This window comes from Mirounga angustirostris, unplaced genomic scaffold (assembly GCF_029215605.1).
Source record: "Mirounga angustirostris isolate CCGP_5_RB_7025 unplaced genomic scaffold, mMirAng1.0.hap1 SCAF_7, whole genome shotgun sequence".
NCBI classification, from domain to species: Eukaryota; Metazoa; Chordata; class Mammalia; order Carnivora; family Phocidae; genus Mirounga; species Mirounga angustirostris.
Window position 1 is genome coordinate 68,757,323 of NW_026991715.1, and position 12,394 is coordinate 68,769,716.

A 12,394-nucleotide genomic window follows, 5' to 3' on the forward strand; every position below is an offset into this window, starting at 1 on the left:
TCTTTCTGGTCAAAATCTATGGGAAAAAGTCCTTCAGATAATCACTGGCTCTTCTCAGCCAGCGTAGGCTCAGCCTCGAGACTGTAGTCCCAGTAAACAAGGGAACCAAGGTGGGGTAGCTGATTAAATATAGCAGTTCTATGGGGCCTCTTCTTTCCATTAGGTATCTTTGCTTTGGAGGGCACTGAATTAGAGCTTCTAATGAAATTGGTTGGACTTAGATACTGGTTTAAATGTTGGAAAATTGAGTCATTTGACATTTCTGGTCAGTGATTTACTACACATTTTGTTCAGGTACTGTACTATTTTAAAGATCAAGGGAGACCTCTGAGGCTTCTCTTTATCTTGCATGCCCATTACTATCATCCCAGAGCTAGTCACCATCATCATTACCCTGGAATTATGGTATAGCTTCCTGTTGTTGTCTTTGTGCTACTCTTGCTCCCCTCCCCACTAGAACTCATTCTCTAGACAATAGTCAGAACGCTTCTGCTACCTCTTCTTTCTGCCTCCTCTGGGTATAATTGCTATCTGTCCTTCTCCTTCCAGTTCTGTATCCCAGGAGGCCAACTTAAAATTGATGGTGCCATAGATGGGCTTCCTTACCTTTTGGCTTCTATTGACTTTGGTCAATAGGGGAGGCACTGGTAAGAGATCGGTGGGGTTATTTATCACTCAGGCTATCTCTCACCCAGCCTCTTTACTTTTCAGGGCACTGTTTGGCAGGGACAGTGAGCTTCTCCTGAAGGCCCATATCCTATTATATGGCCCTCTCTTTCAGTTACAGCTACAGCTATAGCTCTTTTTAAATTCTGTGGATTCCTTCCTTTCCTTGTCCTTTTGGTCCCAGGGGTGATAATGCTTCCCTACTCTTGATAACTTACGAACAATTCAAACTCCCCAGTTTTCCCCCTTAACCCTGTTTAATATTTACAAATTGTCCCTTTATTAAATTATCTTTGATTAAACCATCTGAATGTATCATCTACTTTCTGCCACGTTCTTGGCTGATAGAGGGGAGAGATAATTCACATACCATAAAATTCACATTTTAAAGTATACAATTTAGTGGTTTTTAGTATATTCACAAGACTGTATACCTATCATCATCTAATTCCAGAACATTCTCATCACCCTAAAAAGAAATCTTGTAGCCACTAATAGGTACTCTTCATTTCTCCCTACCCTTACTTCCTGGCAACTACTAACCTAATTTCTATATCCATTCTGGTAGTTCATACTCATGGAGTCATACAATGTGACCTTGGGTCTGATTTTTTTCACTAAGCATAATGTTTCACTGTTCATCCACATTGTAGCATGCATCAGTACTTCATCCTTTTCTATGGCCTAATGATATTTCATTGTATGGATATACCACATGCTATTTACCCATTTATTGCTTTATTGATATTTAGGTTGTTTCCCCTTTGGTTATTATGAATAATGCTGCTATGAATTTTCAGGTATAAGTTTTTGTATGAACATATACTTTCACTTCTCTTGGGTATGTACCTGTAAGTGGAATTGCTGGATCATATGATAACTCTATGTTTAATTTTTTGAGAAACTATCAAATTGTTTTATACAGTGGCTGGACCATTTTATATTCTACTAGCAATGTGTGAGGATTACAGTTTCTCCACATGCTTGTCAACACTTGTTATTTTCCTTTTTTTTTTTAAAGAAAGATTTTATTTTTAATTAATCTCAGCACCCAATGTGGGGCTTGAACTCACAACCCCAAGATCAAGAGTCATATGATCCATTGCCAGAGCCAGGAAGGCACTCCTGTTTTCCTTTTTTTTTTAAATTTTTTATTGTTATGTTAATCCCCATACATTACATCATTAGTTTTAGGTATAGTGTTCCATGATTCATTGTTACTGTAGGTACCCTGGTGTTTTTAAAGTGGTATCTCATTGTGATTTTGATTTGCATTTCCTTAATAAATAATGATGTTGAGTTTCTCTTCATGTACTTATTAGCCATTTGTATAACTTTTTGGGAGAAATGTCTATTCAAATCTATGACTATTTTTAATTGGGTTATTTATCTTTTTATTGTTTAACTGTAGAAATTATCTTCTTACTGTTTTTTTTTAATCTTCTTATTGTTGAATTGCAGATATTTTCTCCCATTCTGTGGATTGTTTTTTCATTTTCTTGGTAACATTCTTTGACATAAGCAAATTTTCCATTTTGATAAATTCTCATTTATCTTTTTTTTTCCATTACAGCTTTAACATGTTAATCATAGTTATTTTGAATTTCCTGTTTAATACTTGCAACACGTGTCATATCTGAGTCTGGTACTGATGCTTACTTTGTCTCTTCAGACTCTATGTTTTCTTGACTTTTAGCATGCCTTGTAACCTTTTGTTGAAAACCAGACATGATATATTGGGTAAGAGGAAGTGAAGTAAATAGCCCTGTAACATGAAGATTTATCTTAATCTGGCTAAGAGTTGGTCTGTATTTATGTTTGCTGTAGCTGTAGATGCCAGTAGCTTCACATTTCTCTAGTGTTCTTATTTTATTTACCCTGTTGACTTTTGTGCTTCCCTAAGTACTCCTCAGAGAGAGTCAGCATCTTGCAGCTCTTTCAGCTATAATCCCTGTTGTTATATTGGAGCCCTGTTGATGTGGTAAGGTATAGAGGAGGGGGGATTAAATCTGATCTTTTTTAATCTGAAGATTAAATCTTAGTTTGCCTGTATTTTAGGGCTGTAACCTTTACAAGTATTTCTCTAGTGGTATAGCTTTCTCCCCTCTGCCTCCTATCCTTTTCTTGGGCTATAGCAGTCTTAATCTCTTTCCCTGAATCTCTGACTCCTGTTTTCCATTCCAATTTTTTTTTTCTTCTTTCTTTAGGTAGAACAGAAGACTAGAGAGTGCTGGACTCATCTAGGATGAGTCTCAGGCAATAGTCCTTTACCCTGGATTTTAGGCCTTTGTTACAGAGAAGGCTCTGGATGTGTTTCATAATGAGTATTCTTCCCCTGTTCTTGCCAGGGAGGGAATCTTTCTTGGGTCTTCACTGTGAGAATTTGGTGGGGTTCCTGGTAGTAAAACCCACAAAAGTTTGGGCCTCCTCCCTCCTCAAGACTGTGGCCCTGTGGAGTATCTCATTTTCACCTAGTCCACTCAGCCTCCAGCAGTTTGTCAAAATTACCAGATAAGTGTTCTTACCAGTCTATGGCTCTAGTGACTTCTGTTCTGGGCAAGTGACTTGGGATTTTCCTGTCTCTCTGAATTTTTGGGTGGCATTGTGGCACTTTGCCCTGCCACCTTAGTTCTCTGTGGTCCAAGAAGTCGTGGCTTTTCAGTTTATTCAGTTCTTTATTAAAGTAAAGAAATGAGTAGTGACTTCTAAGCTCTTCATGTCTGAATTGAAACTGAAAGTCATGAGTGCATTTTTGAATCCTGAAATATACAATAATGGTGAACCTTGAAAAAAGTAACCAAAGAATAGAATATGAAAACATGAGTAAATATTTTCTAGCTTAATTATGAAAGTCCATGTAATAATTTGATCTGTGGCTGCAAGAATAAATGGAAGTAGCAAACTAGATGAAAATTTACTTTCTCCAAAAATTTACATGAGCTATACATCCAATGTTGGTAATCAGTGGATTTCTCTATTTCACTTCTCATTCATGAGAAATACTGCATTGATGTCCATTTGACAAGAGAAGGAGATTCTTCATAGGAAGTAGCATAAAATTTGGTGATTCAGAAAGTTTGTCATGGGATTCGTTTTTGTATAGATATTATTATTTTGCATGTAAAACAGTCTTCAGAAGACCACAATGATCCCAGTTTCACTGAAAAGTCACATGTTGATGCAAACCTTATGTTCGCACAGTGGCTGCCTTTTAGTACATCAAACCCTAGTGAACATCATTAGATCAAATGACTGTAAAAGGTCTTAAGTGGAATGATTTTGATCTGCTCTACACATTTCCCACTGGATTTTTGTCCACATTACATAATCACTGTACATTTGGCACAGTATGTTGCCTTTGAAAGAGCATCAAGATTAAGGAAGCATGAAGACAGAATTGGCCATAAAATCAGAAAGGAGTACTAGAAATATATATGCTGCAAAAACTAAAACCTTCCTTCCTCCTTCAATGAAAACTAAAAGCTCATGCTGAGCTAGAGCTTTATGATTAAGGACTCAACTTAGATAAGCATTAAAGGCTATTTCACATTATTTATCTTCTGATTTAGCTGAGCATTAGTATTAAAAATCTATTTAGTAAAGAATACTAAAATTCATACCCCTGTACAGAAAATGGTCCTATTTACTCTAGGGTGGTCAGTAAGTGTGAATATGAAAAATCACTTGTCAATATACATATAACAGGTTTATATGAAAGCATTCCTGCTTTAAGGAAGCATATCAATGAAGGAAGACCCTATGGATGTGGATAGACTTAAAGGAGATATTGACAACTGAAGAAATATTAAAGGTACTTCACCCAAATTGAGAAGATGACTTGCATATATCTTCTAATACATAGCCTTTTCCTATTGCATATCCACTCTTCCAGTGTGAGTAGATTTAATAAAGCAACAGTGACATTAACTTCAAAGAGTTGGGATGTGCTCAGAAGTCACCTCTGGATTCACCACAAACTTCTGCCTTCACTTTTATTCTTTTCCAGTTGAATTGACTTCAAGTTTAAACATTTTGCCTCCTAAAATGGCATCATTCTTTATGTTGTTGTTGTTTAGCATTATTATTACAAATGCAGAGTTTAATTTAGGGCCTGTTTCCACCAAACCATGATCAGTAATATTATTTTCATAGGTGAAGTAGTTAGGAGGTCTAAGCAAGCAAGTCAGAATAAACATTTTAGAAAATAAACTTTTGTTTGTTGGGAGTGGCCTATAGGAATATTCAAAGATGTGCGAGAGCCAACTTTTATCAGCTCCTAAGAGCAGTTGTTAAATTTTCATTTATTTAATGGGCCATTGTTAGAAATTAAAATATGCAGGCTTATAATTAAATAAATTATAATTAAATTAAAGGTAATAAATACAAAAACATCATTTCCTAATTAATTTTTAACTGCATTGTACTATTATCTATGTTCTTGAGGTTATTTTTATAGTAGAAATACTATACAATGGTGTGTTATTGGGCATTTTTTCCCAACTCCCTATTCATTGATGTCACTTTGGTAGCTTGAAATTGGCCATGGTAGGAGTGTTTACACCATGGAAATCACCAAATGCTAATAATTGGGGATTGCATTATTGTTTTGTTGATTGTACAAGCTTAAAAAAAAAGTGATGGAGAAAATGTTAACAATGCAGATTACATTTAAGTGTCTTGTATGTATTCATTACATGATGAGTAGCACAAAAATCAAAGAACTCTTTCCATTGCCTGATAACTATTCGATTTAGCAAAGAAATTGCTCACACATGTCAATGACAAGTGAGTGACATTCTGATATATGTCTTAATTGTATCACTTTCATCTTATTATTACTGATAAATTTTGTACTACATAACCTTAACATTGGTGAAATTTATTTAAAACTTGTGTGCATAGTTATGTACTCATTTTTCTTTCCCAGAGATGTAGTTAAACATTTATCAGCATGCCACTAAGGGCATATGGGAAACCATTAAGGTTGGGCTACATCTGACCAATTCTTTAGCAGTACTGGTGACAATTACCCTGATATGCAGTAAGGAAAATAACTTTTCATGACACAAAACTAGTCAGCTATATGAAATCATCAAGTTTATTGAGCTGCCAAATTCCTACCTAGTTTTCCTAATGTAGCATGAGCCTCATTTTGTCAATGTAGAGTCACCATGTTCTAAAAGTGGACATAGCAGCACAACATTGGTTTCATCTTTTAACTCTCTCTACAAGAGCTGATTTGGTGAGAGAGTGCTTTGGAACAATGAACTGGAATCTTTTTTTTTCTTAGAATTCTGCAAGCCTTCTGAACCATCAGTCAGGGACCATGGTCTTTGACAGATGTCATTTATCTATTTAAGGATACATATTTGGGCAAGATGTATTTTTTAATTCCAATATCACTTTTTTTACACATTTTATATCACATTAAAAATTTTTTTTTCTAGATATTTTTTTAAGTCAATGTGCAGCTTTCTTCTCAGAGCAGGAAAAAGAAAGGAAAGAAAAAAGAAACAGATTTAGAAGTCATTAGTTTGTTATACTCACAGTTAAATGCTGGTTTTCTCATGCGTTTCCTCTAATTCTATATCTGAGCTGAGCAAAAGATAAAGATGGAGAAAGACGCTTCAATCTAAGGCATACAAAATCACGGTACTCACCCATGTATTTTTTTTTTTAAGCCCAAAAAATCCAATGTTAATAGAGAGGGTTCACTGTGTGAGGACATGCTTCTAGAAAGATCACTGTCTTCACTGTGGAAACACTTCACATTCTGCCTAGAGTGTCCTAAACTGTAAAATGAAGAGCTATTTTAAAATGTTTTTATCCCATCCTTGGGGGTTGGGGTGCGAGAAATCATTTCACATTAAATTGTTGAGCAGTGATAGGCACTATTAGAAAAAATGTTCTCAGTGGTGATTTCTTTTTAGAATTATACTGTAACAATTAGGGACATGTGAATATCCAGTTGGCTGTTTGTGGGCTAAGCTTTGGAATTAGTGTTCCAGCCCTTTCTCTAGTTCAGTCTAGCCATTTCAACAGTCTGTGGTGGTGATGCCTTTTTTTTTTGAAATTTTATTTTATTATGTTATGTTAATCACCATACATTACATCATTAGTTTTCGATGTAGTGTTCCATGATTCATTGTTTGCATATAACACCCAGTGCTCCATGCAGAACGTGCCCTCTTTAATACCCATCACCAGGCTAACCCATCCCCCCACCCCCCTCCCCTCTAGAACCCTCAGTATGTTTCTCAGAGTCCATAGTCTCTCATGGTTCGTCTCCCCCTCCGATTCCTCCCCCTTCATTTTTCCCTTCCTACTATCTTTTTTTGTTTGTTTGGTTGGTTTTTTTGGTGATGCCTTTTTATATATCTACATGTCACAAACCTCAGGGAATTGGAGCACAGGGACTGCACATGTGTACCAATACAGGTTTTGTAATGGTCTTTAGACATCTATCCCGATAAAACAAGGTGTTGGGGCTATTGGGTGATATTAACAGGTAGGCATTACTCTGAATAGGTGCCATACATGGACATAATACAAATTATAAAATATAAAATATGCAAAATTTCAACCCTGTGCTATTTCCCATCCACCTAGCCCTTGCCCTTTCTCCACAGAAGTGAATCAATTGCATCACTATTTTTTGTGTATATAAGCAGGTGTATGTGTTTGTGTTTGTGTGTGTGTATGTTTTAACACAAATTCAAGATGTGAATGCATGTTACGAATGTAATTATACTTTCACTGAGCAGTTACATTTCTGGAAATCTGTCCTACAGACATATCTGTGTACATTAACATGAAAGTTTACAAGGCTATTTATTGCAGCATTGATTGCTATATCAAAAGACCAGAAAAAAATTTCCATCAATAAGACACAAGCTAAATACATTATGGTACATCCATACAATGTAATCATATGCATTTGTGGGGGAAAAAAGGGAGGAGAAACTTTCTCTATGCTGAAATGCTGAAATGGAAATATTTCAATAGGTATAAATTGCTATGTGAAAAAAAATATTGCAAAACAGTGTGTCTAGATGGTAACTTTTGTGTTAAAAAAGAGGAAATAAGGCTTCTAAAATGAAAACCAACTTTAAAAAAATAGATTGTTTAAACATAGAGCTTGAGGCAGAAACAACTTTATCTTTTAATTTATCTTCAAGGGTAGTAGAAAGGAAAATACAAACTATTAAATTTATGGATCCCAAATAAATAATTTTACTTAATTTCAGTTCCAAATAATGCAAAGTTAAAAACTGGGAACACAACTAGAATATTCAAAGATGTGCAAGAGCACATTCTGGTACATTCAAAGATGTACCAGAACAAATGGTAAATAAATTATGGAATGTCTACACAGTGCAATATAATTCATTAATGTGAGATTTATACCATTAGAAAATGCTGCTTAAAATATACAACTCATGTAAAGAAAAAAAAAGTAAGCCAAGCATTGTGTAATGAATTAGTATGATTAATACATTTGTTAAAGGGCAGCAGAAAATACACAGAAAGGCTAACAGTAATCATCTTTGGGTGTAGAATTATGGGTGATTTTGTTTTCTTGATTAAACAATTCTTTATTTTCTGAAATTTCACTGCAGTTTTCCTATTGTTGGAAGAGATAGAAAAATAAAATTTATTTTAAAAGGTGATTGAAATCTTTCTGGGAGATGGTGTAATTGAAGAAAATAACTCAAACTTGGTGCCTTTGTTAGTTGGGAGGAGAGGAATATAATTCATTCTTGGCATGAAAGGTGACTCATTCTCCCCCTGCTTTTCCTCTTTTTCTTTCCTAGGTCAAACAATTTAAGTCTAAATAGGTAGCTCAGTAGCTTAGTAGACAAGTAGTTGGCTTGTCAGTAATAAAGTAGATAAAATATTTGTAACTATTATCCAACAAAAATTATGTTGTCTTAGTAATGTTTTTAATGTACTTCATAAAATATAACAAAAATATTCATTTTGATTCTTTAAATATTTATTATTCAAGGATGTGTTAAATCTTCCAGATATAAAGCATTGTACATTTCTGCAAGGCTGAAACTATTTGATATAGGTAATGTGAGTTATGGATGTGAGGGTCAGTTGCCCAAAATTTTCAAGAAAAATGACTGTTGTGAAGTAAGATATTTTAGTGGTAAAAGAGAGAAATAATTGTTTAGCTTTATCAGGAGTCTTTATTTAACCAGTTTAACTGTACATTTCTATTTATCTGAATCAACTGTTTTCAAGTCATTTTAGTGCCTTTCAAATCCATCCCTTTCTCTGTATTTGTATAACTCATGACTGAACTGCTGTATTAGTCCTTCAATCTCTCCTCTCAAATTGAATTTATCTTTGATTCTTCATTCTTCTTCACTCCACACAACTAATCAATAACTGAATATGAGAGTCTTTAATATTTGTCCTTCTTGTTAGACTACAGGCTCTGTGAAGAATAGAGATACTATCCATTCAGTGATGTATCCTTAGTGCCTGGTCAGAGTAAGCACTCACCATAGAGGTTTTAGTGTTTGAATCAACATGGCTGGTAGAAAATTCTTGTCCCTAGTGACCCCTTTGTGAGGTTCATTAAGCTTCCCAAATCAATCTTTTAATCAGTTTTGGGAAATTACTGGCCATTGTCTCTTCAAATATTTTTTTGTGGTTCATATTTATCTCTTTACTCTTGTGATGACTCCAATTACATATATGTTAGTATATCTGACCATGTCCTGTTGTTCTGTTATTTTTTTCCTCTGTGTGTTTCAGTTTAGATTTTCTATTTGAGTTCTCATTTTCTTCTTCCGCTGTGTCCGACCTACTGTTATATCATCAATGAGTTATTAATTTCAGTATTTTTATTTCTATAATGTCCATTGGGCTTTTAAATAGATCTCAATTCTTTATTGAAATTCTCCATATTTTCATCCATTATAACCATTTCCCCATATTTTCTTTAAATAAATAAATGAGGGATGTATTAAAGTCTTTTTTTTTTCCTGGCTTAAGTTTATGAACCATCTGTAGGTCTGTTTTTCTCTCTGCTGTTTCAATGATTTACAATCAATTAATCATATTTTTAGCATGTCTCAAATTTTGATTGGATGCTAGACTTTGTGAATGAAAAATTTTTAAAGGCTCTTAAGGCTATTTTCCTACACAGAAATGTAATTTTGTCGGGGGAGAGGAGAGGCAGATAGAGTAGCTGTGGGTTATTTGGATCTGTAGAGGGTTGCTTTTTGTAAGGACAGATCTAATGTAGTATGGTTCCTAGTACTAGGGGGTGGCTCTTTTGGCATTTTAATGAAAATTTGAATTGTTTACCAAGCTCCTCTAAATTGACAAAACTTGAATTCCAAACTGTATCTCCCTTGTATCAGGCAGCTGTTGAAATCTTGTTGCTCGGCTCTTTCGATTCCTAGATGTTGCTTACTTCTGGGGTGTGTGTGCTGTTTTAAAGTGAGTTACTGCTTGATGGGTATTTGTGTGCATATTTTGCAGCTTCCTCCTGTGTAGTTCCCTCTACTCTGGATTTTCCCTCCACATATAATCACTCTTTCAGTCCAAAATTCCAGCTCTTTTGGGTTTCACCAATTAGCTATAAGAATCCTGTTTCCTGCCTGAGCTTTGCTACTTATACTGTGTCATCAAACTGAAAAGTGCTTTTAGGGGAAGAACCAGAATAATGTGGAAGTTACCTGATGTGTCTCTTTTCTTCTCAGGATAGGAATCCTGAAGTTTTTGCCCACTCTGGATGCTTCTGAATACCTTCAAGTTATTGTTATATATTGTGTTAGTTTCCTATAGCTTTGATAACAAAGTACCAAAACCTGGGTGGTTTAAAACAACAGAAATTTATTTATCTCATATTTTTGGAGGTTCACAGTCCAAAATCAAGGAGTCTTCTAGGTCATGCTCTCTTCAATGACTTAGGGGAGAGTCCTTTCAGGTGTCTAGCTTCTAGTATTAGCAATCCTTCCATTTCCATGGCTTGAGGATACATCACTGCAGTAAGGTGGCCATCTCGTCCCTGTGTGTCTTCTTACCATCTTCCACCTTTGTGTCTGTCTCTATGTCCAAATTTTCTCTTTTTATGAGGGCACTATTCAGATTAGAGTTCACCCTAATAATCTCATTGTAACTGGATTACTTGTGTAAAGATTCCATTAGGGTCAAGAAAAAGACACAATAGCAGATACATGGGGAAGAAAAGGAATGAGAGAAAACCTAAGGGGTGAGTAAATATTATGTCTTAATCTGAATGGTGGTTACATAGGTGTATACAATTACTAAAATTGTTGAGTTTAGGATAGCATACTTTACACATCTTAATGTGTGCGAGGGAGGAAAAGTGTTCCTTAGTCTTCCAGTGGCCCTTTTCAGGAACAGCAGTTATCTTCAGGGGTAAATCATCCCTGAATGCTGGGCTCATATCCAGGCCTCTATCCTCTCTGGGATTCTGGCCTTGCAATTTTATACTATTGAGTTAGATTTCTAGACCTGCAAGCACAGTTTTCCTTTCAAATTAAAAAATAATTTTGTCCAGCTTTCCTAGTTACCATTAGTGTGGTAGGGTCTAAGTTACTTAGTTTTCCATTATGGGGACTAGGCCTAGGTCAGTTCCCTGGGAATCCTTGTAACCATAGAGAACCTCCATAGATACTCAGATCTGATTTACTACGTCTGACTTTGGATTCTTCTTGCTGATATTGAAAATTGAGTGAAAATTGGCTTAAATCTGAACTCTTTCCTGTGTCAGGGCCTTGCCAAGATTCCTTTTCCCCAACTAACCAGCACACTTTCTGAGTTATCCTTAAGTTAAATGATCAGGTTATTTGTTTCCACATGACTTCACCATGCTATCTTCTGGAAAAATCACACCTATCTCTGCTGCCTCCACTTACCTCACTTCTGCATTCATTTGACACCTTAAAAATATAGCAGTTTATCTCTATGATTAAATTGGCTCCTCTTTTAAAATAATTTGTTGGTTTTATCCCTCCCCTCTCCTTACATACTTTGGTAGTTCTTTATCAGTTGTTCTCATTTGTATGTGGTTTGGACATGTTTCTAAGGATTATTCATGTGCATGAGTTTTGTAGCAGCAACTGAATTATAAACTCTGCTTATAAAGAACTTTATTTCATCTCTTCTCTAGTCCACATATAACACAGAATGTCCAGCGCAATACAATAGGTATTCTTGAAAGTCTGTTGACCATGTGACATCAGGACTATTCGCATTTCTTCTCTCTTGCTGAATTCAGTGAAATTATGTTTAACCCTTAGCAGCAATTCTAAATAGTATTCTGTAAGACTGAATAGCCAGGTTAAATTTGTATTTTGCAAGGACTTTAATAAAGTGAAAACATCTACTTAGATGCTTCAGTTTATGTACGTGCTACCTTTGATTCTTAGTGTTTATTTATAACTTTTAAGTTTCTAAAACAGAAATCATTGGAATTATATACAAAGTATTTTTAACTGCGTTCACATCTGCCATATAAAATGAACAAATGAAGATATTATTAAGGTAAAAATTAACTCCAAAAGGGAATAAAACCTTGAATCTGAAATGTCTAGATAAAAAAACATTTTTTTAATGATTGAAGCCATTCATTTACTCACTAATTTAATATAATCTATTGAATGCCTATCAAGTGCTAGAAATGTTTTAAACTCTGAATTCTTGCCTGGATGGAGCTTATTACCAGTGACAGGGATAAAAA